The sequence below is a fragment of the Nerophis lumbriciformis genome, linkage group LG16, assembly GCF_033978685.3.
Source record: "Nerophis lumbriciformis linkage group LG16, RoL_Nlum_v2.1, whole genome shotgun sequence".
Classification (NCBI taxonomy): Eukaryota; Metazoa; Chordata; class Actinopteri; order Syngnathiformes; family Syngnathidae; genus Nerophis; species Nerophis lumbriciformis.
Window position 1 is genome coordinate 11,079,554 of NC_084563.2, and position 23,676 is coordinate 11,103,229.

The window sequence follows — 23,676 nt, forward strand, 5'->3', positions numbered from 1 at the left end:
AGAATCAAAAACTAAACTACAATCGTGGTCAAAACTTTGCATACACTTGTAAAGAACATAATGTCATGGCTATCTTGAGTTTCCAATCATTTCTACAACTCTTATTTTTTGTGATAGAGTGATTGGAGCACAAACTTGTTGGTCACAAAACATATTCATGAAGTTTGGTTCTTTTATGAATTTATTATCTTATTATCTTACTGACAGGATGCAGTGCGTCTCCCATAACAATGTGACCTCGGACTATGTTAAGGTAACGTGCGGAGTCCCCCAAGGTTCGGTTCTTGGCCCTGCACTCTTTAGTATTTACATGTTGCCGCTAGGCGACATCATACGCAAATACGGTGTTAGCTTTCATTGCTATGCTGATGACACCCAACTCTACATGCCCCTAAAGCTGACCAACACGCCGGATTGTAGTCAGCTGGAGGCGTGTCTTAATGAAATTAAACAATGGATGTCCGCTAACTTCTTGCAACTCAACACTAAGAAAATGGAAATGCTGATTACCGGTCCTGCTAAACACCGACATTTATTTGATAATACCACCTTAACATTTGACAACCAAACAATTACACAAAGCGACTCAGTAAAGAATCTGGGTATTATCTTCGACCCAACTCTCTCCTTTGAGTCACACATTAAGAGTGTTACTAAAACGGCCTTCTTTCATCTCCGTAATATCGCTAAAATTCGTTCCATTTTGTCCACTAGCGACGCTGAGATCATTATTCATGCGTTCGTTACGTCTCGTCTCGATTACTGTAACGTATTATTTTCGGGTCTCCCTATGTCTAGCATTAAAAGATTACAGTTGGTACAAAATGCGGCTGCTAGACTTTTGACAAGAACAAGAAAGTTTGATCATATTACGCCTATACTGGCTCACCTGCACTGGCTTCCTGTGCACTTAAGATACGACTTTAAGGTTTTACTACTTACGTATAAAATACTACACGGTCTAGCTCCAGCCTATCTTGCCGATTGTATTGTACCATATGTCCCGGCAAGAAATCTGCGTTCAAAGAACTCCGGCTTATTAGTGATTCCCAGAGCCCAAAAAAAGTCTGCGGGCTGTAGAGCGTTTTCTATTGGGGCTCCAGCACTATGGAATGCCCTCCCGGTAGCAGTTAGAGATGCTACCTCAGTAGAAACATTTAAGTCCCATCTCAAAACTCATTTGTATACTCTAGCCTTTGAATAGCCCCCCCTTTTTTTTTAGACCAGTTGATCTGCCGTTTCTTTTCTTTTCTCCTCTGCTCCCCCCTATCCCTTGTGGAAGGGGAGACACACAGATCCGGTGCCCATGGATGGGGTGCTGGCTGTCCGGGGTCGGGACCCGGGGTGGACCGCTCGCCTGTATATCGGTTGGGAACATCTCTGCGCTGCTGACCCGTCTCCGCTCGGGATGGTTTCCTGCTGGCCCCACTGTGGACTGGACTCTTACTGTTATGCTGGATCCACTATGGACTGGACTCTCACAATATTATGTTAGACCCACTCGACATCCATTGCATTCGGTCTCCCTAGAGGGGGGGGGTTACCCACATATGCGGTCCTCTCCAAGGTTTCTCATAGTCATTCACATCGACGTCCCACTGGGGTGAGTTTTTCCTTGCCCTTATGTGGGCTATACCGAGGATGTCGTTGTGGCTTGTGCAGCCCTTTGAGACACTTGTGATTTAGGGCTATATAAATAAACATTGATTGATTGATTGATTGATATTATGGGTCTACTGAAAATGTGACCAAATCTGCTGGGTCAAAAGTATCTGACATCACATGGACAAAGATAAGACCTTCTGGAGGAAATTTCTGTGGTCAGATGAAACACAAATTGAGCTGTTTGGCCACAATACCCAGCAATATGTTTGGAAGAGAAAAGGTGAGGCCTTTAATCCTAGGAACACCAGACCTACCGTCGAGCATGGTGGTGGTAGTATTATGCTCTGGGCCTGTTTTGCTGCCAATGGAACTGTTAGTGCGTCTGCCTCACAATACGAAGGTCCTGAGTAGTCCTGAGTTCAATCCCGGCCTCGGGATCTTTCTGTGTGAAGTTCTGCGTGGGTTCCCTCCAGGTACTCCGGCTTCCTCCCACCTCCAAAGACATGCACCTTGGGATAGGTTGATTGGCAACACTAAAAATTGGACCTAGTGTGTGAATGTGAGTGTGAATGTTGTCTGTCTATCTGTGTTGGCCCTGCGATGAGGTGGCGACTTGTCCAGGATGTACCCCGCCTTCCGCCCGATTGTAGTTGAGATAGGCTCCAGCGCCCCCTGCGACCCCGAAGGGAATAAGCGGTAGAAAATGGATGGATGGATGGAACTGGTGCTTTGCAGAGAGTAAATGGGACAATTAAAAAAAAGGATTACCTCCAAATTCTGTAGGACAAACTAAAATCATCAGCCCGGAGGTTGGGTCTTGGGCACAGTTGGGTGTTCCAACAGGACAATGACCCCAAACACACGTCAAAAGTGGTAAAGGAATGGCGAAATCAGGCTAGAATTAAGGCTATAGAATGGCCTTCCCAAAGTTCTGACTTAAATGTGTGGACAATGCTGAAGAAACAAGTCAATGTCAGAAAACCAACACATTTAGCTGAACTGCACCAATTTTGTCAAGAGGAGTGGTCAAAAATTCAAGCAGAAGTTTGTGGATGGCTACCAAAAGTGCCTTATTGCAGTGAAACTTGCCAAGGGACATGTAAGCAAATATTAACATTTCTGTATGTATACTTTTGACACAGCAGATTTTCAGTAGACCTATAATACATTCATAAAAGAAGCAAACTTTGCACGTGAATGCTCCAATACTGAAGTTGAACTGAAATCCTGGAATTTTTTTCAGAATTGTTGAAGTAGAGCACACAATTCCTGAACAGGCTGAATATTTTGAAGTTGGAACAGTTTGACTCAGAGGAAAAATGTGGGAATCATGGAACTTTGAAGAATGTCCCATTGATTTCAATGGGAATCTCCCCAAAAGATGGGAATTTTCTGGAAAAGCAGGATTTTTTTTTATGGTAAAACAAAACTTGAATGAGTTGAAATGGTTGGTGTTAGAACATTTCAAAAAGGTCCAGAAATGTTGAAATAGTAACATGTTGATTTTTTTTTGTAATTTAAAAAAATACTAAAGACATATATTGTCAGTTTTGTAATGTATTTATTATTCTCATTATATACCTATTTTCTTACATTTATACTTTTATTTTCCAATGTAAGAATAGAACAAAATAAAATAATAAAAAAAATAACCGTGTAACTGCATAACGTACTGTGTCAAAAACTATGCTTGTACAAAAAACATTAATGTCCAGTTACATATTTAGCAGTGTTTATTATGGTTTTTGTATTTTTTCATATGAATTCAAAGGTTACTATTATTTCATTTTTTATTTGACTAACTAAACTTTGTTCATATTTGTATATTTTATTCTTATTTTTACAATGTATATGTTTGATCAGATTTCCATCAAGGCTGGCATACTACAAAATCAAAAAACTATTTTTTTTAATTAAAAAAAAGAATACTAAAAACAGATATTGTGTAAGCTTTGTATTGTATTTATTCTTCTCATTATATACATTTTTTCTTGCATTTATACTGTTATTTTCTCATATAAGAATAGAAACAAATAAAATAGTAGAACTCTGTAACTGCATAACCTACTGTGTCAAAAATATGTCGGTATACAAATAGCAATGTTCAGTTACATATTTAGCAGTGTTTTTCATGGTTGTTGTAATTTTTTAAATTAATTAAAAAGTTAGTATTATTTAATTTTTTATTTAACGAACTAAACTTTCTTCATATTTTTTACTATATTCTTATTTTTACAGCTACTATTTTAGATCAGATTTCCATCAAGGGTGGTATACAACAAAGTTTTTTTTTTAATTATTTAAAACAATTATAAATCAGATATTGTGTCAGCTTTGTATTGTATTCATTCTTCTCATAGATTTTCTTTGCTATTTTGTTTTTACATTTATACTGTTATTTTCCCATGTAAGAATAGAAAAAAAAAAAAATAATAATAATAGAACCGTGTAACTGCATAAACTACTGTGTCAAAAAATATACCTGTACGAAAACATTAATGTTCAGTTACATATTTAGCAATATTTATTATGGTTGTTGTAATTTTTCAAATTAGTTCAAAAGTGAGGATTATTTCATTTTTTATTTAACTAACTAAACTTTGTTCATATATTTTGTATATTATATTCTTATTTTACAGCTAATATTTTAGATCAGATTTTCATCAAGGGTGGTGTACTACAAAGTCAAAAAACATTTTTTTTAATTTTCTTATAAAAAATAATAAAAACAGATAATATGTCAGCTATGTATTGTATTTATTATTCTCATTATATACCCTTTTTCTTACATGTATACTGTTATGTTCCCATGTAAGAATAGAAAACAATAAAATAATAGAACTGTGTAACGGTGTCAACAATGATGCCTGTAAGAAAATATCAATGTTCAGTTACATATTTAGCGGTGTTTATTATGGTTGTTGTAATTTTTCTAATTAATTCAATAACTAACTGAGATCGGCACTAGAACCCCCCGCGACCCCGAAAGGGACAAAGCGGTAGAAAATGAATGGATGGATAACTAAACTTTGTTCATATTTTTTATATATTATGACTTGTCCAGGGTTTACCCCGCCTTCCGCCCGATTGTAGCTGAGATAGGCTCCAGCGCCCCCCGCGACCCCGAAGGGAATAAACGGTAGAAAATGGATGGATATTCTTATTTTTACAGCTATATATATATATATATATATATATATAGAAAATAGACCCGTGTAAGTGCATAACCTATTGTGTCAAAAACTATACCTGTATAAAAACATTAATGTTCAGTTACATAAAGTGTTTATTATGGTTGTTCAAAAGTGAGTGTTATTTAGTTTTTTATTTAACTAACTAAACTTTGTTCATATCTTTTGTGTATTGTATTCGTATTTTTACAGCTAATATTTTAGATCAAATTTCCATCAAGGCTAGCATACTACAAAGTCAAAAAAGTATGTTTTTAATTTTTTTTAAAATACAAAAAACAGATATTGTGTCAGCTATGTATTGTGTTTATTCTTCTCATTATATACATTTTTTTCTTACATTTATACTGTTATGTTCCCATGTAAGAATAGAAACAAATAAAATAATATAACCTTGTAACTGCATAACCTACTGTGTCAAAAAATATGCCTGTATACAAATATGAATGTTCAGTTACATATTTAGAAGTGTTTAGTATGGTTGTTGTAATTTTTCAAATTAAGTCAAAAGTGAGTATTATTTAGTTTTTTATTTAACTAACTAAATTCCGTTCATATTTTTAGTATATTCTATTCTTATTTTTACAGCTAATATTTTAAGATCAGATTTCCATCAAGGCATACTATGAAGTCAAAAAACAATATTTTTTTATTTTAAAAAACATATTTTATATATATTTAAAGACAAAACTTAGTGTTATGTCCGGGTCATGGCTTGTTCAAAAAGTGATCCAAAATATTACATGTTCCCATGTAAGAATAGAAAAAAATAAAATAATATAACCGTGTAACTGCATAACCTACTGTGTCAAAAAAATATGCCTGTATACAAATATGAATGTTCAGTTACATATTTAGCAGTGTTTATTATGGTTGTTGTAATTTTTCAAATTAATTCAAAAGTGAATATTATTTAGTTTTTTATTTATCTAACTAAACTCCGTTCATATTTTTAGTATATTCTATTCTTATTTTTACAGCTAATATTTTAAGATCAGATTTCCATCAAGGCATACTACGAAGTCAAAAAACAATATTTTTTTATTTTAAAAAACATATTTTATACATATTTAAAGACAAAACTTAGTGTTATGTCCGGGTCATGGCTTGTTCAAAAAGTGATCCAAAATGTTACATGTTCCCATGTAAGAATAGAAAAAAATAAAATAATAGAATCGTGTAACTGCATAACCTACTGTGTCAAAAAATATGCCTGTATACAAATATGAATGTTCAGTTACATATTTAGCAGTGTTTATTATGGTTGTTGTAATCTTTCAAATTAATTCAAAAGTTAGTATTATTTAGTTGTTTTATTTAACTAACTAAACTCCGTTCATATTTTTAGTATATTCTATTCTTATTTTTACAGCTAATATTTTAAGATCAGATTTACATCAAGGCATACTACGAAGTCAAAAAACAATATTTTTTTATTAAAAAAAAATGCTAAAAACATATATTATATATATATATATATATATTTAAAGACAACATTTAGTGTTATGTCCGGGTCATGGCTTGGTTTATGTGAAGTGTTATTTTTCTTATGTTTAAGCCTAGTTTTTTGTTTGTTTGTGTTACTGTTTGCCCTGGCCCTGGTCCTGGTTTCTTCCAATCTGCTCCCTCCTCCCTCTTGTGTCCAGTCCAGGTGTGTTCAGTTGTGTAATTAGTCAGTGTGTTTCCTTCTCTGTCTGCAGACTAATCCCATCCTCACATGTCTTTTGCACGTTGTTGGAATAAACCTCCTAATCGGCACCAAAGTGTTCCTTCGCCTCGCTTCCCTGCAATCGGGGTCCTCCTCACCGAGCCCCCACATCCACAAATGTGACAGAACCGTGACTGCACGATCGGACCAAGACTTAGACCCTCGGATCTGATCCCACATCCTCACCGCCGCCCTAAACGTCGTCGGCCTGCCTGCCCTCAGCCTGCCTACCACCCACCCAGTAAGTTCTCTACAAGTTTCTTTTGGCCTTACATGTCAGATGTGTCCTTTGTGCCCAGTCACTCCATGCATATGGGTATATCATTATTAGAATTAAATATGAGGAGCATGTGAGAGTTCAACTCCTGCCTTGTTTACAAAAAAAAAAATCAATCAGAAATATCCAGCAGCTGAAATGCGCCAAACATGGATACATGGAGAGAGTTTTTTGCATTTTTCCCATCATACCTTGCAATGGATTTAAATGGGTGGTCATTAAATCAAGACTCAAAACATAGCTATTCCTGACTGCTTATTCATTGTAAATCGTATCGATCTTTGTTGTTGTTGTTGTTTATATCCAATTTATTTTATTGTTTTGATTTTGTACGGTGTCCTTGAGTGCCCAGAAAGGTGCCTTATGAGTAAAATGTATAATTATTATTATTATTATATACACAAAGTTCAGTGAGCAGGTCACATGTTGGTTGATGTATCGGTGCTTGTTGAATTGTATTTTCTGCACCATGACTCGGGAAGGTTGTTTGGATTGGGTCATATAAGTGAATGCTGTGCATTTACATATTAATTTAATTTTGGGGGACTACGTGGCGCTGTTGGTAGAGTGGCCGTGCTAGCAACCTGATGATTCCTGGTTCGATCCCCACCTTCTACCAACCTAGTCACGTCCGTTGTGTCCTTGAGCAAGACACAAAAAATCTAATAAAATGCATTAAAGAAATTGTGTAAGAAGCGGCCCTCTGGGGCCAAACATAACTGCGACGTGGCCCTCAGTGAAAACCACTTTGACACCTCTTATTTAAACTTTAGAGGCTAGAAAGTACACTGGCCCAAGGGACTCATTGTCCAGAAGTTGGCCACAAATAAGTACCTATTAAACCGCCAGATATGTAAATTTAATTAGCCCAGGCCAGATTCGTTTAAAAAATTGTGCAGTCTTGTGAACTAAATTGACCGCCCACAAAATGGCGCATCCTGAAGGGACTTGAAGGCGGTCTGTGAAACAACATTTTGATCAAAGAACCACTATTGCATGGTATGTCGTGTTTTAAATTTAGAAAAAAAAAATCATAATATGAGCCCTTTTAATGTGCCTTGTAATCCGTTGCGCCCTATGGTCCGGAAAATATGGTCGTTTGGCTAAGTCGGCTCTCAGTGCTGCTGGAGTGATCGGCAAGTGCCAAAGTGTGATGTTAGGCGCAACCCAGGTACTGCCAATGGCAACGTTGGATTTGACGTGAATCGGTGCCCGTTAACACCGGCGGGATTGGGTCGGTGCCAAAAAAGTATTGTGTTCGATTCCCATCCTATTTGACAACCTCATAATATACAAGTATTGTTGTGTGTGTAACCCACTGTCCACCTTCCTTCTATATACACACACAAACACTTAAATATCGAAATAGATTCTTACTACTGGATTGACTAAATTCACTAAATTTTAACAAGATTTTGTTTTCTCCCAGACTAAGACAGACTTATACACCGCTACTTAGATAATTATTTATAAATATGTTTATTTGCATTCGTGTTGTCCCGATACCAGTATTTTGGTACTGGTACCAAAATGTATTTCGATACTTGTCGGTACTTTTCGATACTTTTCGAAATAAAGAGGACCACAAAAAATAGCATTATTGGCTTTATTTTAACAAAAAAATCTTAGGGTACATTAAACATATGTTTCTTATTGCAAGTTTGTCCTTAAATAAAATAGCGAACATACAAGACAACTTGTCTTTTAGTAGTAAGTAAAAAAACAAAGGCTCCTAATTTAACTGCTGACATATGCAGTAACATAATGTGTCATTTATCATTCTTTTATTTTGTCAACATTATTAAGGACAAGTGGTAGAAAATGTATTATTAATCTACTTGTTCATTTACTGTTAATATCTGCTTACTTTCTCTTTTAACATGTTCTATCGACACTTCTGTTAAAATGTAATAATCACTTATTCTTCTGTTGTTGGATACTTTACATTAATTGTGAATGATACCACACATTTAGGTATTGATCCGATACCTCATGTGTCCAGGGACATATTTCCTGAGTTTATAAAAATAACATAAATAAAATAAGAAAACGAAAGAAGATTTTGTGATGCTAAATAACATCGACGTAATCATAGTAGTATCGACTAGATACGCTCCTGTACTTGGTATCATTACAGTGGATGTCAGGTGTAGATCCACCAATGGTGTTTGTTTACATTGTGATGCCGGTGAGCTACGGTGTGTAGTGAAGCATGTTTAGCTATTTCTCAACCTGCAATGATAATAATAAAGTAAGAAACGTGCTTTATTTGTCGCCATGGAGGCGAAGAGTAGTGATTTAGAAGTAGATAAAACACTGCAGACTGGGGCACGACTTTAGCCGCTAGCTAGCTAGCTAGCCATGTCTTAAAGCAACCTCTTCCTAAGGGCGTTTCAGTGATATAACTTCACCTTTATCGTTAGTTTTGAAGCCAAAATGCGTCTGTCTTCCCTTTTCTGTCTACACACTGTGTCTGCTTGTAAGTACTCTGTGATTGTGCGCTGCCAAACATGCTCCTCTGCTCGTAAAACCAGCAATATCATGACGTGACAACGACGGAGGGGCGGGTGGGTGGTGGATCGGTACTTTTCAGAGGCGGTATAGTACCAAATACGATTCATTAGTATTGCGGTACTATACTTATACCGGTATACCGTACAACTTTAATTGACATACATTGTGTCCAAACGGTGCCTGTAAGAGTAAGATATTATTTTTTTTAAATAAGGTTCAAGATGGTTATTTTTGATTACCTACGATTCATTGACTTTGTATTTTTTAAACAATTTTGAACAGTTTCCTAAAGAGAATACTTTTCGTACATTTTTTTTTTTTTTTTGGTTAATCCATTCCATAATTCAGCCGTTAGCGAAGAAAAATCCAAAGATTAGATGCACCTTTTGTATAAGCCGCAGGGTTCAAAGCTTGGGGAAGAAGTAACGGCTTATAGCAGGGGTGTCAAAGTCATTTTAGTTCGGGGGCCACATGGAGAAAAATCTACTCCCACGTGGACTGGTAAAATCAAATTGTTTTTTTTGTTTAAAAATAGATCTAGCACATTCTGAAATTGTACTAATAATAATGTTTTTTTTTTTTTTTACACTTACATGTTGAAGTTAATAACATTCTATCTTTGTCGTTATTTATACTTTCTGAAAAAAAAAAATGATAATGTTCATCAGTCAACTCTTTGGTGTTAATTTTCAATCTTTCAAGATTAAAAATATTATCAAAATTAAATTACAGTATGTTATGTATGTAGTTTGATCAATTTTCTCGACTGATGTACTAACATCATGTGGTTTATTTTGTACATATGTAGCATCATCTACAAAGATACAAATAATTGCAATTGTGACATCTACTGGACACATTTAGAACAGCAGTTTATTTCATTCAAAAATTTCAAGTTCATTTTTATACTTGGCAAACTCATCCCGCAGGCCGAAAAAAACATGTTCGCGGGCCTGATCCGGCCCTCGGGCCGTACGTTTGACCCACCTGGCTTATAGTCTGAAAACCACGGTATTAGCTTTGAATCTGCAACAACCTTGAACAATTTCCAACTTCAATTTATGCAATTTAAAATCAGGCTGCCACCTAGCTGGATTCTAATGTATCGTTAAAAGCATGAATAAAGACACAAACCCGAGAAGTTTCCCTGCCTCTCTTGCTCTCCATGAATGACTGACCATTGTTGATTGGCTAGGACAATCATATGGTTTTCCTGCCACATAGTGAGCCTCATAGCATCCATGGGCCATTTGCCAGACAGAGGGTTAACATGAGCACTGTTTAAATGATTATAAGGCGCCGTGGTGCAAATCTGCACCCTTGGCAGATCATAAAGGCGAAATCCCACGCGGCAAAAAGGATTTGTTGTCTTTTTTTTTTTTAATCCACCTTGTCGGGAGCACATGAAGATGTCACACGCGGCCCCGATGAGACACAAGAGCCTCAGCAGGGTTGGAGAAATGTTTTTGCAAGTGATTATAATGAGACAAAACCCTTCGAATCCTTATTTTTTTTGCTCCCAAATGAATGATGACAAAACCACATAACACAGCAATAAGATAATCTATTCCGCCCACAGATTGTGTTATACAGACTCTATTTGAAAGCCTGCCTTCAAAGCAGTGGTTCAAAAAATAGCCCAAAAAAACAAAAATGGCCGAACCACCCTTATTCCAGGCCTGTAAGTGAAACCAAGACAGCAAATATTAATATTAATATGTGCATACATACACTATATTGCCAAAAGTATTTGGCCACCTGCCTTTACTCACATATGAACGTGAAGTGCCATCCCATGGAATTGTCCAAAATGTTTTGGTATCCTGGAACATTAAATGTTCTTTTCACTTTTCACCCAACTCCTGAAAAACCAACCCCACACCATAATTCCTCCTCCACCAAATTTCACACACGGCACAATGCCGTCCGAAATGTAGCGTTCTCCTTGCAACCTCCAAACCAAGACTCGTCCATCAGATTGCCAGATGGAAAAGCGTGATTCATCACTCCAGAGAAGGCGTCATTTAAATGCCATTTTCAAAATGTCAAGTTGACATGTATTTGCACAAAACTTGGTAGCGGTTTTATATACAATTATTTCAGGATGTACACTATATTGCCAAAAGGTGTTCTATCGGGTTCAGGTCAGGACTCTGTGCAGGCCAGTCAAGTTCATCCACATCAGTCTCTGTCATCCATGTCTTTATGGACCTTGCTTTGTGCACTGGTGCACAGTCATGTTGGAAGAGGAAGGGGCCCACTCCAAACTGTTCCCACAAGGTTGGGAGCATGGAATTGTCCAAAACGTTTTGGTATCCTGGAGCATTCAAAGTTCCTTTCACTGGAACTAAGGGGCCAAGCCCAACTCCTGGAAAAACAACCCCACACCATAATTCCTCCTCCACCAAATTCCACACTCGGAACAATACAGTCCAAAATGTAGCGTTCTCCTGGCAACCTCCAAACCCAGTCTCGTCAATCAGATTGCCAGATGGAAAAGTGTGATTCATCCCTCCAGAGAAGGTGTCTCCACTGCTCTAGAGTCCAGTGGCGATGTGCTTTACACGCTTTGCATTGGACTTGGTGATGTATGGCTTAGATACAGCTGTTCGGCAATGGAAGCCCATTCCATGAAGCTCTCTGCGTACTGTGCGTGGGCTAATTGGAAGGTCACATGAAGTTTGGAGCTCTGTAGCAACTGACTGTGCAGAAAGTCTTTGCACTATGCGCTTCAGCATCCGCTGACCCCTCTCTGTCAGTTTACATGGCCTACCACTTGGAGGCTGAGTTGCTGTTGTTTCCAAACTCTTCACTTTTCTTATAATAAAGTTGACTGGAATATTTAGGAGCGAGGGAATTTCACGACTGGATTTGTTGCACAGGTACCATCCTTTGACAGTTCCACGCTGGAAATCACTGAGAGCGGCCCATTCTTTCACAAATGTTTGTAGAAACAGTCTCCATGCTTAAGTGCTGTTTTTATACACCGGGCCAAGTGATTAGGGCACCTGATTCTCATCATTTGGATGGGTGGCCAAATACTTTTGGCAAATAGTGTATATATCGCAGAGACTCGAGCCCCAAAGTCAATTGCACAAATCAATATCCAGACCTGCGTTCTTATTTTGTGCAGTCGCTTGACAAATGAGGGGACGGTGTTGCAGCAAATGGGAATGGCGGCGGATCTCACAGCAGGCGCGCCTGACCGAAATGTTCTCCTGCGGGGTCATTAAATGCTCTCCCGGCACAAAGTGAACGCTACAAGCAGGCAGAACTTGTAAAAGGATTATCATCTTTGGCTCGCCCCCGTGCTTGGATGTGTCTTCCCGGGCGGGGATGATGAATTAACTAGCAGCCAGGGCCACTTTATTTACACAATGCTCATAAATGTGCACCACATTGGACACGTGCGCGTCTTTACAGGCCAAAGCCACGCCCGGACATACGGCCGTTTGCATCAGGGGATCCCATTTATAAAATTACAGCATTTGTTTTTTTACAAGTTTATAGGTAATGCAGATTAGCCATTCAGTTGGGGAAATTAACATGCATGAATCAGGTTGTCTTTTCCAGAAAACGTGGACGGTGTGCCAAATAGTAAATGCCGAGGCGGTGTAGGGCGTAGTGAGCCGCCAATCAATTTTTTCCATGTTTGAGTACGAGTTTTAATCCAGTCCTAAGCAGGGTTTTATGGTATACCGGTACTAATGAAGTACTGCAGTACTCGTGTTGTCCTGATACCAATATTTTAGCACCGGTACCAAAATGTATTTCGATACTTTGATACTTTTCTAAATAAAGGGGACCACAAAAAATGTCATTATTGGCTTTATTTTAACAAAAACTCTTACGGTACATTAAACATATGTTTCTTATTGCAAGTTTGTCCTTAAATAAAATAGTGAACATACAAGACAACTTGTCTTTTAGTAGTAATTAAACAAACAAAGACTCCTAATTTAGCTGCTGACGTATGCAGTAACATATTGTGTCATTTCTCATTCTATTTTGTCATAATCATGAAGGACAAACTGTAAAAATTGATTATTAATCCACTTGTTCATTTACTGTTAATATCTGCCTACTTTCTCTTTTAACATGTTCTATCTACACTTCTGTTAAAATGTAATAACAATTTATTTTTCTGTTGTTTGGATACTTTACATTAGTTTTGGATGATACCAAAAAATTGGGTATCAATCCGACACCAAGTAGTTACAGGATCATACATTGGTCATATTCAAAGTCCTCCTGTGTCCAGGGATATATTACCGGAGTTTATAAACATAATATACATTTTAAAAAAACGAAATAAGATGTTGTGATGCCAAAAAATAATGACATAATCATAGTAGTATTGACTAGATACGCTCCTGTACTTGGTATCATTACAGTGGATGTTAAGTGTAGATCCCCCAATGGCGTTTGTTTACATTGTGACGCCGGTGAGCTACGGTGTGTAGTGAAACATGTTTAGCTATTCCTCGTCCTGCAGGGATGATACTTGTAAGAAGCGTACTTTATTTGTCGCCATGGAGGCGAGGATTAGTGATTTAGAAGTAGCTAAAACACTGCCGACTGCAGCTGGACTTTAGCCGCTAGCTAGCTAGCCATGTCTTAAAGCACCTCTTCCTGAGGGTGTTTCAGTGTTTTAACTTCACCTTTAAAGTTAGTTTTTAAGCCAAAATGCACCCGTTCTCCCTTTTCTGTCTACACACTGAGTCTGCTTGTAAGTACTACGGGATTGTGCCCTGCCGAACATGCTCCTCTGCTCGTAAAACCAGCAATTGTCATGACTTTTCAGAGTATAGTACCGACTTTGATTAATTAGTTCCGCGATACTATACCGGTATACTGGTAGGCTATGCGGTACTAATGAATTTTAAAGCAGTACTATACTGCTTCTAAAAACAATTGATCCTTTTTTTTTTTGCAGACGTACGGATTACTTGCAAGCAGAAACAGAAGACATAAGAGGCAGAATGGATGCATTTTGGCTGAAAAACAAAACAATAGATGTGAAGCCGTAAACACTGAAGCACCACTTTTAAAACATAGTTAGCTCGCTGGCGTCCATCCACAGTTGGCAGTGTTTTAGCTACTTCTAAATCGCTAATCCTTGCCTCCATAGCGACAAAGTTTGGTTTGCGTATTTTAAATACACAAAAACAGGTAATAATAGGTAAGAAAAGTTGGTTTTGCATAATAGGTCCCCTTTAAATGTTTTTACCCTAATGTTTGTTTTGGGGATCCGAGGTTTGTCTAAGCATGGACAGGTCAAGCGTTCCCCACAGAGATTGTTTAATGCAGGGGTGTCAAACGTATGGCCCGAGGGCCGGATCAGGCCCGCAAACAGGTTTTATCCGGCCCGTGGGATGAGTTTGCTAAAAATAAAAATGAACCTGCAATTTTTGAATGCAATAACTGCTGTTCTAAATGTGTCCACTGGATGTCGCAATAGCAATTATTTGTATCTTTGTATATGATGCTACATATGTACAGGATTCGTCGAACAAAAGAGAATCAGTATTGACCTAATCACAATTCTGATTTCCTCTCGGACCACAGTGACTAAATACCCCTTGACGAAAACCCCCACTCTTTGCAACTCTAGCCTTGGAGACGGCCAGTCTGGCCGGTTCAATCTTTCCTTGACATTATTCCTCTGATCAGTTTGAGTCAGGTGACCTCCGACCCCTATTCTGTACTTCTACCTGTGGGGGGCTTCTTACCAGATGTTGCTAATGTTTTCACTATCTCTCCTAAAATCCAACTACTGCTGTCCTTTAAATTCCTCAATGTCCTCGGGGTAAGGTCCCCACTCTTTGGACGAGCTGTGAACTTTTGCCCTTAGTAGAATAATCCTTCAAAGGAATATGTGACCAAATACAAACACAATCATATAAGAAAATTGCATACGATATAATTAACTTCATAAGAAATGTAGTTTATTTGATGCAATGCAGACGATGATGATTAACTTTTGGTTAGGGGTTTAGCTGCTAACTGCTAGTGTAGTACAAAACCAGAAGGGATTGGTTTGATCGATTTGCGATTGAAAAACTTTATAGCAGTGGTTCTCAAATGGGGGTACTTGAAGGTATGCCAAGGGGTACGTGAGATTTTTTTTTAATATTCTAAAAATAGCAACAATTCAAAAATCCTTTATAAATATAAATAAAAACCTATCTTTTTTCTCAAATAGTTCAAAAAAAGACCACTACAAATGAGCAATATTTTGCACTGTTATACAATGTAATAAATCAGATACTGATGACATAGTGCTGTATTTTACTTCATCTCTTTTTTTCAACCAAAAATGCTTTGCTCTGATTAGGGGGTACTTGAATTAAAAAAAAAAATTCACAGGGGGTACATCACTGAAAAAAGGTTGAGAACCACTGCTTTATAGCATACTTGTTTAATTAAATCTTGTTAATTATGGAAAAAGGCCTACAAAACTTTACTTTGACAACCAAGGACCCAATAAAACTGTACCAGGAGCCAAAATGGGTCCGAACCGCCCTCAAAAAATCCTAATAGGCACTGATTTTATAGTTTAGCACCTCCTGTGTGTGCAATGTTTACTTTCCACCTACAGTCTCAAAGCTTGTGTATATATGTATATAGTATAATATTTAATATTTAAACAACACATTCAGAACATTCGTTCTCAGGACTAGACTGTGCACCTTACCTCATTTTGCACTATTTATTTTCTTACCTTCCTATGTTTTGCATATTTATAGACTGTCGCACTGATACCGGAGTTGCTTTTAATCTCATTGTACCTGTGTATAGTGACAATAAGTGACAACCTACCCAGTGGCCTAGTGGTTAGAGTGTCCGCCCTGAGATCGGTAGGTTGTGAGTTCAAACCCCGGTGGAGTCATACCAAAGACTATACAAATGGGACCCTGTTTGGCACTCAGCATTAAGTGTTGGAATTGGGGGTTAAATCACCAAAAATTATTACCCGGGCGCGGCCACCGCTGCCGCCCACTGCTCCCCTCACCTCCCAGTCGGTAATCAAGGGTGATGGGTCAAACGCAGAGAATGCAGAGAATAATTTTGCCACACCTCGTGTGTGTGTGTGACAATCATTGGTACTTTAACTTAATCAAATGCATTCTATTCTATTCTATTCTATTCTAACTACACCACATATTGCAAACAACTGACTGATTTAATTCTGCATAATCAACATTATGATGCGTACAATTTCAGAATGTGCTTGTTCTGTTTTTAAACAATGAAAACAATCTGAAGTTGTCTTTATTTTTAAGTTATCATGCCGTGATTTTACCAGTCCGGCCCACTTGGGAGTAGATTTTTCTCCAAGTGGCCCCCCATCTAAAATGAGTTTGACAGACCTAGTTCGATGCCAGTCCACGTTCCTTAAGCGCAGGTTCGCACTGAGTACTCTGCGGCGCCGCAGCTCGCACTTTGTGTTCAAAAGCCTTTTGCTGGCCGCCACGTCGCTTTCACGACTGTCAGTTAGCGCTCGCGAGCAACATCAAACAGAGCACGGAGGCGCACGGAATTAGAAAACGTGACGACCGGCAGGGCGGCGGCCGATGTTTGAAGTACCTTTTTTTGAGCTTGCGGACGTGGAAGCGTGGCTGCGGGGAAATGCAGGTTGTGAGAAAAGGGAAAAAAAAAGCCGGCTAAATTGCATGATAAGAAGATGAAGGAGACCACCGGAGGCACCCTAATGAAAATAAAAGCTCTCCAATATGTGCTTGGAACCACTAATTATTCACGTCCATAACCTCCCTCCTAATGCCTTTCATGGGAATGTGTGGACAAGCAACATTTGGTCTGAATGTATTCCCTCCACTTACACAAGGCATGTATGCTTTTTTCTTGGAATCTATTTGCAGCCCTTTATCCCTTCCACACCTTCCACTCAAGTGTGCAAAATGCAAATTGGTGTTTTTCTAAAGAGCGTATATCCTGGATTGACGCAGGGGAGGCATGGAGCCGGTCCCCGCGCAAAAAAAGGGGGAGGGCTCACTCTTTCAAATCTTTTGGAGCTCTCTGCAAGGTTACATTTGTTCAGCTGTGCCGCCGTATTAACTATCCCCAGTCACACACGGGTTGAGAGGGCTTACATAACGAGGAGAAGCGAATTCTACATTTTTGATGGTGGCTCCTAATTGTATTATGCAAGCCGCCGGTTTGATCCCCGTAGTGTCGCCCTGGTCTCCCATGTGCGGGAAAACGTTGCGCAACGTGGGCGTTCCCTGTCAAATCTGGCGTATACTAGAGTGATTACCGTAATTCCTATACAAGCCTCTAATTTTTTAAGCTACACTTTGAACCCTGCGGCTTTTTTTGGCTGACGGCCATAATAAAGAGTAGGAAAAAAATATATATATATTTAGTCGGCTCTCTTGGTTGCTTTGTTGGGTCTGCTCCTGTCTCTCCACAGTGTATGTTTGTCTTTGTTTTTTTGTTGTTTTACTTTTGTGGCTGGTTGCATCAGCTATGCTCTATTAATGTATTTAATGTCATTTGTGTTCTTTGATGTGTCCCTCATGCACACCTTTATGTGTGCTATGGCTATGAGTTTTTTTTCTTTTTGTTGTCCTCAGTCTGGACCCCCATTTCAACATTTCTGTCAACGAAAGTTTGTCAGCCTGCGACAAAGTCATTTTGATAGTAGGCAAATATAGCTAATATAGACACTTACATCATGTGTTGTCTTCATTATATCAGTTATTGGCGGCTTTTAATTTGTTGCGACTCCAGACAGATTTTTTATTTTTTTGGTCCAATATTCATACTTGCCAACCTTGAGACCTCCGATTTCGGGAGGTGGGGGCTGGGGGCATGGTCGGGGGTGGAGCGGAGGCGTGGTTGGGGGCGTGGTTAAGAGGGGAGGAGTATATTTACAGCTAGAATTCACCAAGTCAAGTATTTCATATATATATATATATATATATATATATATATATATGTATGCATATAATAAAATATATAGCAAGTATTTCTCTATAATAAAATATAAAACAAGTATTTCTCTTATATATATATATATATATATATATATATATATATATATATATATATATATATATATATATATATATATATATATATATATATATATATAAGAGAAATACTTGAATTTCAGTGTTCGTTTATTTACACATATACACACACATAACACTCATCTACTCATTGTTGAGTTAAGGGTTGAATTGCCCATCCTTGTTCTATTCTGTCACTATTTTTCTAACCATGCTGAACACCCTCTCTGATGATGCATTGCTGTGTGGTACGCACAAAAGTGCTTTCATCAAATGCACTAGAGTCTGGAATCTTCCATCTCTCCCTAGCATGGCCCAAAACCGGTCAATCTTTGCTTCCTGAGGAAGATCTTCACTCCCAAGCACTTGGTAGTTCACTACTTCTTCCCGGAGGCTATTCAGGTTCAATCGCAGCTGCGGCTTGGAACTTACAAGCGTATTTCTTCATCTTCCTCGTTCTTCTGCTTCGTCTCCTTGTTGTGTGCGCAGTTGTGCACTGCACTCTCTAAAAGCCGTAGATGTAATTGTCACATATGCATGTACAGTAGATGGCAGTATTGTCCTGTTTAAGAGTGTCACAACATTGCTGTTTTTGGCAGACAAACTGCTTTACGGTAGACGAAAACGTGACTGATGTTGTTGTGTGTTATTGCCGCACTGGGAGGACGTTAATGAAACTGCCTAACAATAAACCCACATAAGAAACCAAGAACTCGCCGTCGATCATTCTACAGTTATAACGTGATTGGGCAGGCACGCTGTTTATATTGTGGGAAAGCTGACGTGAAAACAGGCTGTCGACACGTCACTCAGGTCCGCATGGAGCTGGAGGAGGCGTGGCCTCCAGCTACGCCTGAATTTCGGGAGATTTTCGAGAGAAAATTTGTCCCGGGAAGTTTTCGGGAGAGGCGCTGAATTTCGGGTGTCTCCCGGAAAATCCGGGAGGGTTGGCAAGTATGCCAATATTTCAACATTTTAGGTTGACGATCCCTGATCTAGAAACATCCATCAAGATCAATCAAAGTTTATTTTTTATAGCCCATAATCACATTTCCCTTTTAAAGGGCTTCAACAAATCACGACATCCTCGGATCTGATCCCACATCCAAGCAAGAAAAAATCCAACCCAATTGGTCTCAAAGATGAAGATAAAAGACCATAATGCTAATCTGTATTAAAGTACCAGTAGAGTGTAAAAACAAGTGTCCTCTATATTGAAGCTGTTGTGTCTGATTAATGAAACCAAAGGACTACCAAAGTTTGCGAGTAAATAGATATGAACAAAATAGTATCAATCTCAGAGATTCGAGCCATTTTGAGAATAATTAAGGAAGCCGGTCACGTGATCTGTGGCGTAGAGTAGGAACCAGATATCCCTTCCCCATCTTCAAAAAAAGCAGACATTGTGAGAGCCAACGATTACCGTATTTTCCACACTTGTTTTTTTTCTCAACTGGACTGTGCTCCTTATAACCCCGTGTGCCTAATGTAAGGAATATGTTTGGTTGAGCTTACCCACCTCAGAGCTATTCTATTTGGTACATTGTGTAATGATAAGTGTGACCAGTAGATGGCAGTCAAACATAAGTGATACGTGTATATTGACACTATAATGGCAATATGTCTCAAGTAAACACCAACATTTTACATGTTCCATTGAAAATATAGAAGATTACACACGGCACTCAAAAATCTATCAAAATGTTTTAGTACGACTTTGGTAAGCTATGAAGCCGCACCGCTTGATGTGCTTCAACATAGGAGTATTATTATGGTGTGTTTATCAGGTAAAACTATTATCTGGCGTTTTGTTTCGCAATATTATGCAAAAGCAACCTTTTTTACCTTCTGGTACCTGCTGATCTGTATTTGGGATCTGCATAAATCCTAAAAAATTGCACGCGTCCGCCTTTGTAGTCCGTACCGACCCCGTAGTCGATAAGCTTCTTCTTTTTCTCTATCTTCTTGTTATGGGACATTCATCCTCCACTGTTGCCATTTCTGATATAAAGTAGTGTAAAGTTCTTACTTATATCTGTCAGTAAACTCGCCATGAAAGCGCTAAAACATACCGGCGTCGTGGGTTTACATTATTCACCCAAGGAACTTTAGTTATTAGAGAGTTCCGGTTCGATGGTGTTTCACGGGACACATTTCTTGTGTTGTTGTTTCCGGATGAGGAGATGCTGCTCCGTTATCGATTGAAGTTAAGTCCGAATGTCATTAAAACAGTTAGCTCCATCTTTTGACACTTCTTCCACTCCCGTCCTTGCACGCTACACCGCTACAACAAAAATGACAGTATGGTACCTTTGCAAAAATTGTGGTCCAGGACCTTATATTTTTGAAACCAAACCAAGAGGCTGAGCAATACGTTTTAGAAGCCGATTGCTAATTGGATGCAGCTTTATCGTGACACGATAGTATTGCTAGATGCTAAACATCCATCCATCCATCCACTTTCTACCGCTTGTCCCTTTCAGGGTCACGGGGGGTGCTGGAGCTTATTTCAGCTGCATTCGGGCGGAAGGCGGCGTACACCCTGGACAAGTCGCCACCTCATCACATACAAACCAAAATAAAACAAACACTAATTTTTAGACTCACGGGACGCTTGCATAATTCTGTTTGGATGAAGACTCAATCACAATTTTCACCTTAGATTAACAAAATATTTGTCGGAACTTGCGTCTTTTTGTCTTTTTTTTTCGCCATTTCGGGGGACTTTAAAGTGAACCAGCCATGTGTCTACTACCAGGTACAATCAATGTGCCGCTAAAATAAGCCGTCTGTGTTGGCGCTTATAATAACTATATCACTCATATTTGCATTGATTTCTGTTTCCATAGCAGTGCACGTCCAAATTCTGGCACCATGTGTTTTTATGCTTCCAGAATCAAACACGAGTGTGTTTTCTAATCATGGCAGACTGTAGGTGGAAAGTAAAATGAGGATTTACAACCTTATACTTTTGAAGCTAAATATACTGCTGCTTCTAGAGGCGTGCACAAAGGGAGAGTGAGACGTTGGAGCAGACAGAAGCCGGGAGAGGTGGATGATAGCGATTTTGACGCTATAAATGCGGAATTTGGAGACAAGCTATTTTGACATAAATGGATTGCTTACCCAAAATGAACAGGAAACGACCAGACAAACATCCATCGAGTGAGTTACTTTAATATCGGTCATGATGCACGCAGCACGCCATGCGTGTTATTACAACTACAGTACATATGTCTGGCTCGCTTAGCTCTGTACAAAGAAAATGTGAAAAGTGGGCGAATACTTTACATAAACTGTAATAAGATTGTTCATGTTTTTCAGTCAGTACAGATTGGTGTCCTGTCGCAGTTTTGTGCATTACAAACTCAAACACGTTTTGCATTGTTGTAGAAGCTAGCTTATCTAGCTCAGTGGTTAGAGTGTCCACCCTGAGATCGGTAGGTTGTGAGTTCAAACCGAGTCATACCAAAGACTATAAAAATGGGACACAATACTTCCCTGCTTGGCACTCAGCATCAAGGGTTGGAATTGCACGCAGACGTGAGCACATCACCCCTATTTTAGCGTCCCTTCACTGGCTCCCTGTGCGTTATCGAATCAATTTTAAACTCCTTTTATTTGTTTTTAAATGTCTAAACAACCTCGCGCCAACCTATCTCTCCGACCTCCTTCAGCATTACTGCCCCACCCGATCCTTAAGATCAGCCGATCAGCTGCTGTTGACGGTCCCTGACACAAGGCTGAAGCTTAGAGGTGACAGAGCTTTCGCCGTTGCTGCTCCCAAGCTCTGGAACGACCTACCTCTGAGTGTTAGACAAGCCTCCTCTCTTCCTGTTTTTAAATCTCTCTTAAAAACATACTTTTATTCCATGGCTTTTAACACTGAGTGATATCCATCCTGCAATGGCGCCCCATAATACACCTGCTGTGAACCTGTTTTTATGTTTTTATTTATTCTATTGTATTTTTTTTTTTTTTTATCGTGTTCTGTTTGTGTTGTGTTGTGTTTGCTCGGTACTCGTTTTATCTTTTAACCTGCCCATTGTACAGCACTTTGGCTACCCCTGTTGTAAATTTTAAATGTGCTTTATAAATAAAGTTGATTTGATTTGATTTGATTTGGGGGTTAAATCACCAAAAGCTTCCTGGGTGCGGCCACCGCTGCTGCTCACTGCTCCCCTCACCTACCATGGGGTGAACATGGGGATCATTTCAACACAACTAGTGTGTGTGTTACAATCATTGGAACTTTAACTTTAACTCTTACTGTAGTTAAGTTCAAGTTGAAAAACTTATTGGGGTGCTACCATTTAGTGGTCAATTGTACGGAATATGTACTGTACTGTGCAATCTACTAATAAAAGTTTCAATCAATCAAAAAAAGTTAGCTTTTACGGCTAATACCGTACCGTTACTACGATAGAAAAATAGTTCCTCGGTGTCCGCTCTTACAATAACAATGTCGCTACAGCTTGGTTATTATACAGGTTACGGAACATAAATGCATTAATGGTGGTAAGCTACATTTGTAGCCACAGCTGCCCTGGGGCAGACTAATGGAAGAGTGACTGCCAATTCATGGCCGTGGCTGAGATGGGGGTGGGGGGAAGCTGAAATCGAACCTGGAACCCTCAAGTTGCTGGCACGGCCGCTCTACCATCAGGGCCCGCCAAGGGCTCAGCTTGGATGCCATGATGTGAATAACCCCCACAGGTGTGTTGTCTCGTTTAATCGGCTAATTTGACAAAAAGCGACGTTTCCTTTCATGCATAGGTAAAGCATATGCAGGGGAACATCAGGCCGTTAGCGTACAGTCGGTGTTATTTCCTCTGCAAGTTACTGGCCGATTAAAAATAAGAGCAGCAGAGGGGAACTTAATTTTACTGAAAGAGAAATATCTCATATGTTCATCCCTCTAATCAATTCTGAACTTGGCTTGACTTTACTTTTCTTAGCCCGCGGCTCCGCGCTATCGCTGCGTCGCCTCCAATCCAAACAAAAGCCGTCTTTGTCTAATCGCCGCACCTCCGCGCGAATAAAAGATTGAATCAAGGCTGAAGGTGAATCTGATTCAAATGCAATTTTTTTTTGCTTGGCGTCTTTAGAGAAGCCTATTGTGCTCAAACAACACTGACACGTTTATTATCAAGCTCCTCTTCCCATTTGCGTTTTTCCAAGCTTGGCAGGTCCGCGCTTATAAAAACGTCCTCGACGACGCCAGCCGTCAAGTCAGCAACCGGCGGAGAGTGCAGTGGATGTCGGGGATGGGCATCATAAATCCAGTTATTGTTTTTGGTTGAGAGTTTTGTGGACTGTGCAGAATTAAATCAGTCAGTTGTTTGC

At 39.0% G+C, this 23,676-nt stretch overlaps 1 protein-coding gene across 1 annotated transcript in view; it reads left to right on the forward strand.

Annotated features, from left to right (window-relative positions):
• The first annotated feature begins 6,486 nt into the window (after positions 1-6,486).
• The window catches only part of lingo2 (leucine rich repeat and Ig domain containing 2), a 704,576-nt gene continuing 687,386 nt past the window's right edge, over positions 6,487-23,676 (forward strand). The window contains exon 1 of the mRNA XM_061976604.1: positions 6,487-6,745. The gene's annotated coding sequence lies outside the window, so the exon portion shown is untranslated. The remainder of the gene's footprint in view (positions 6,746-23,676) is intronic.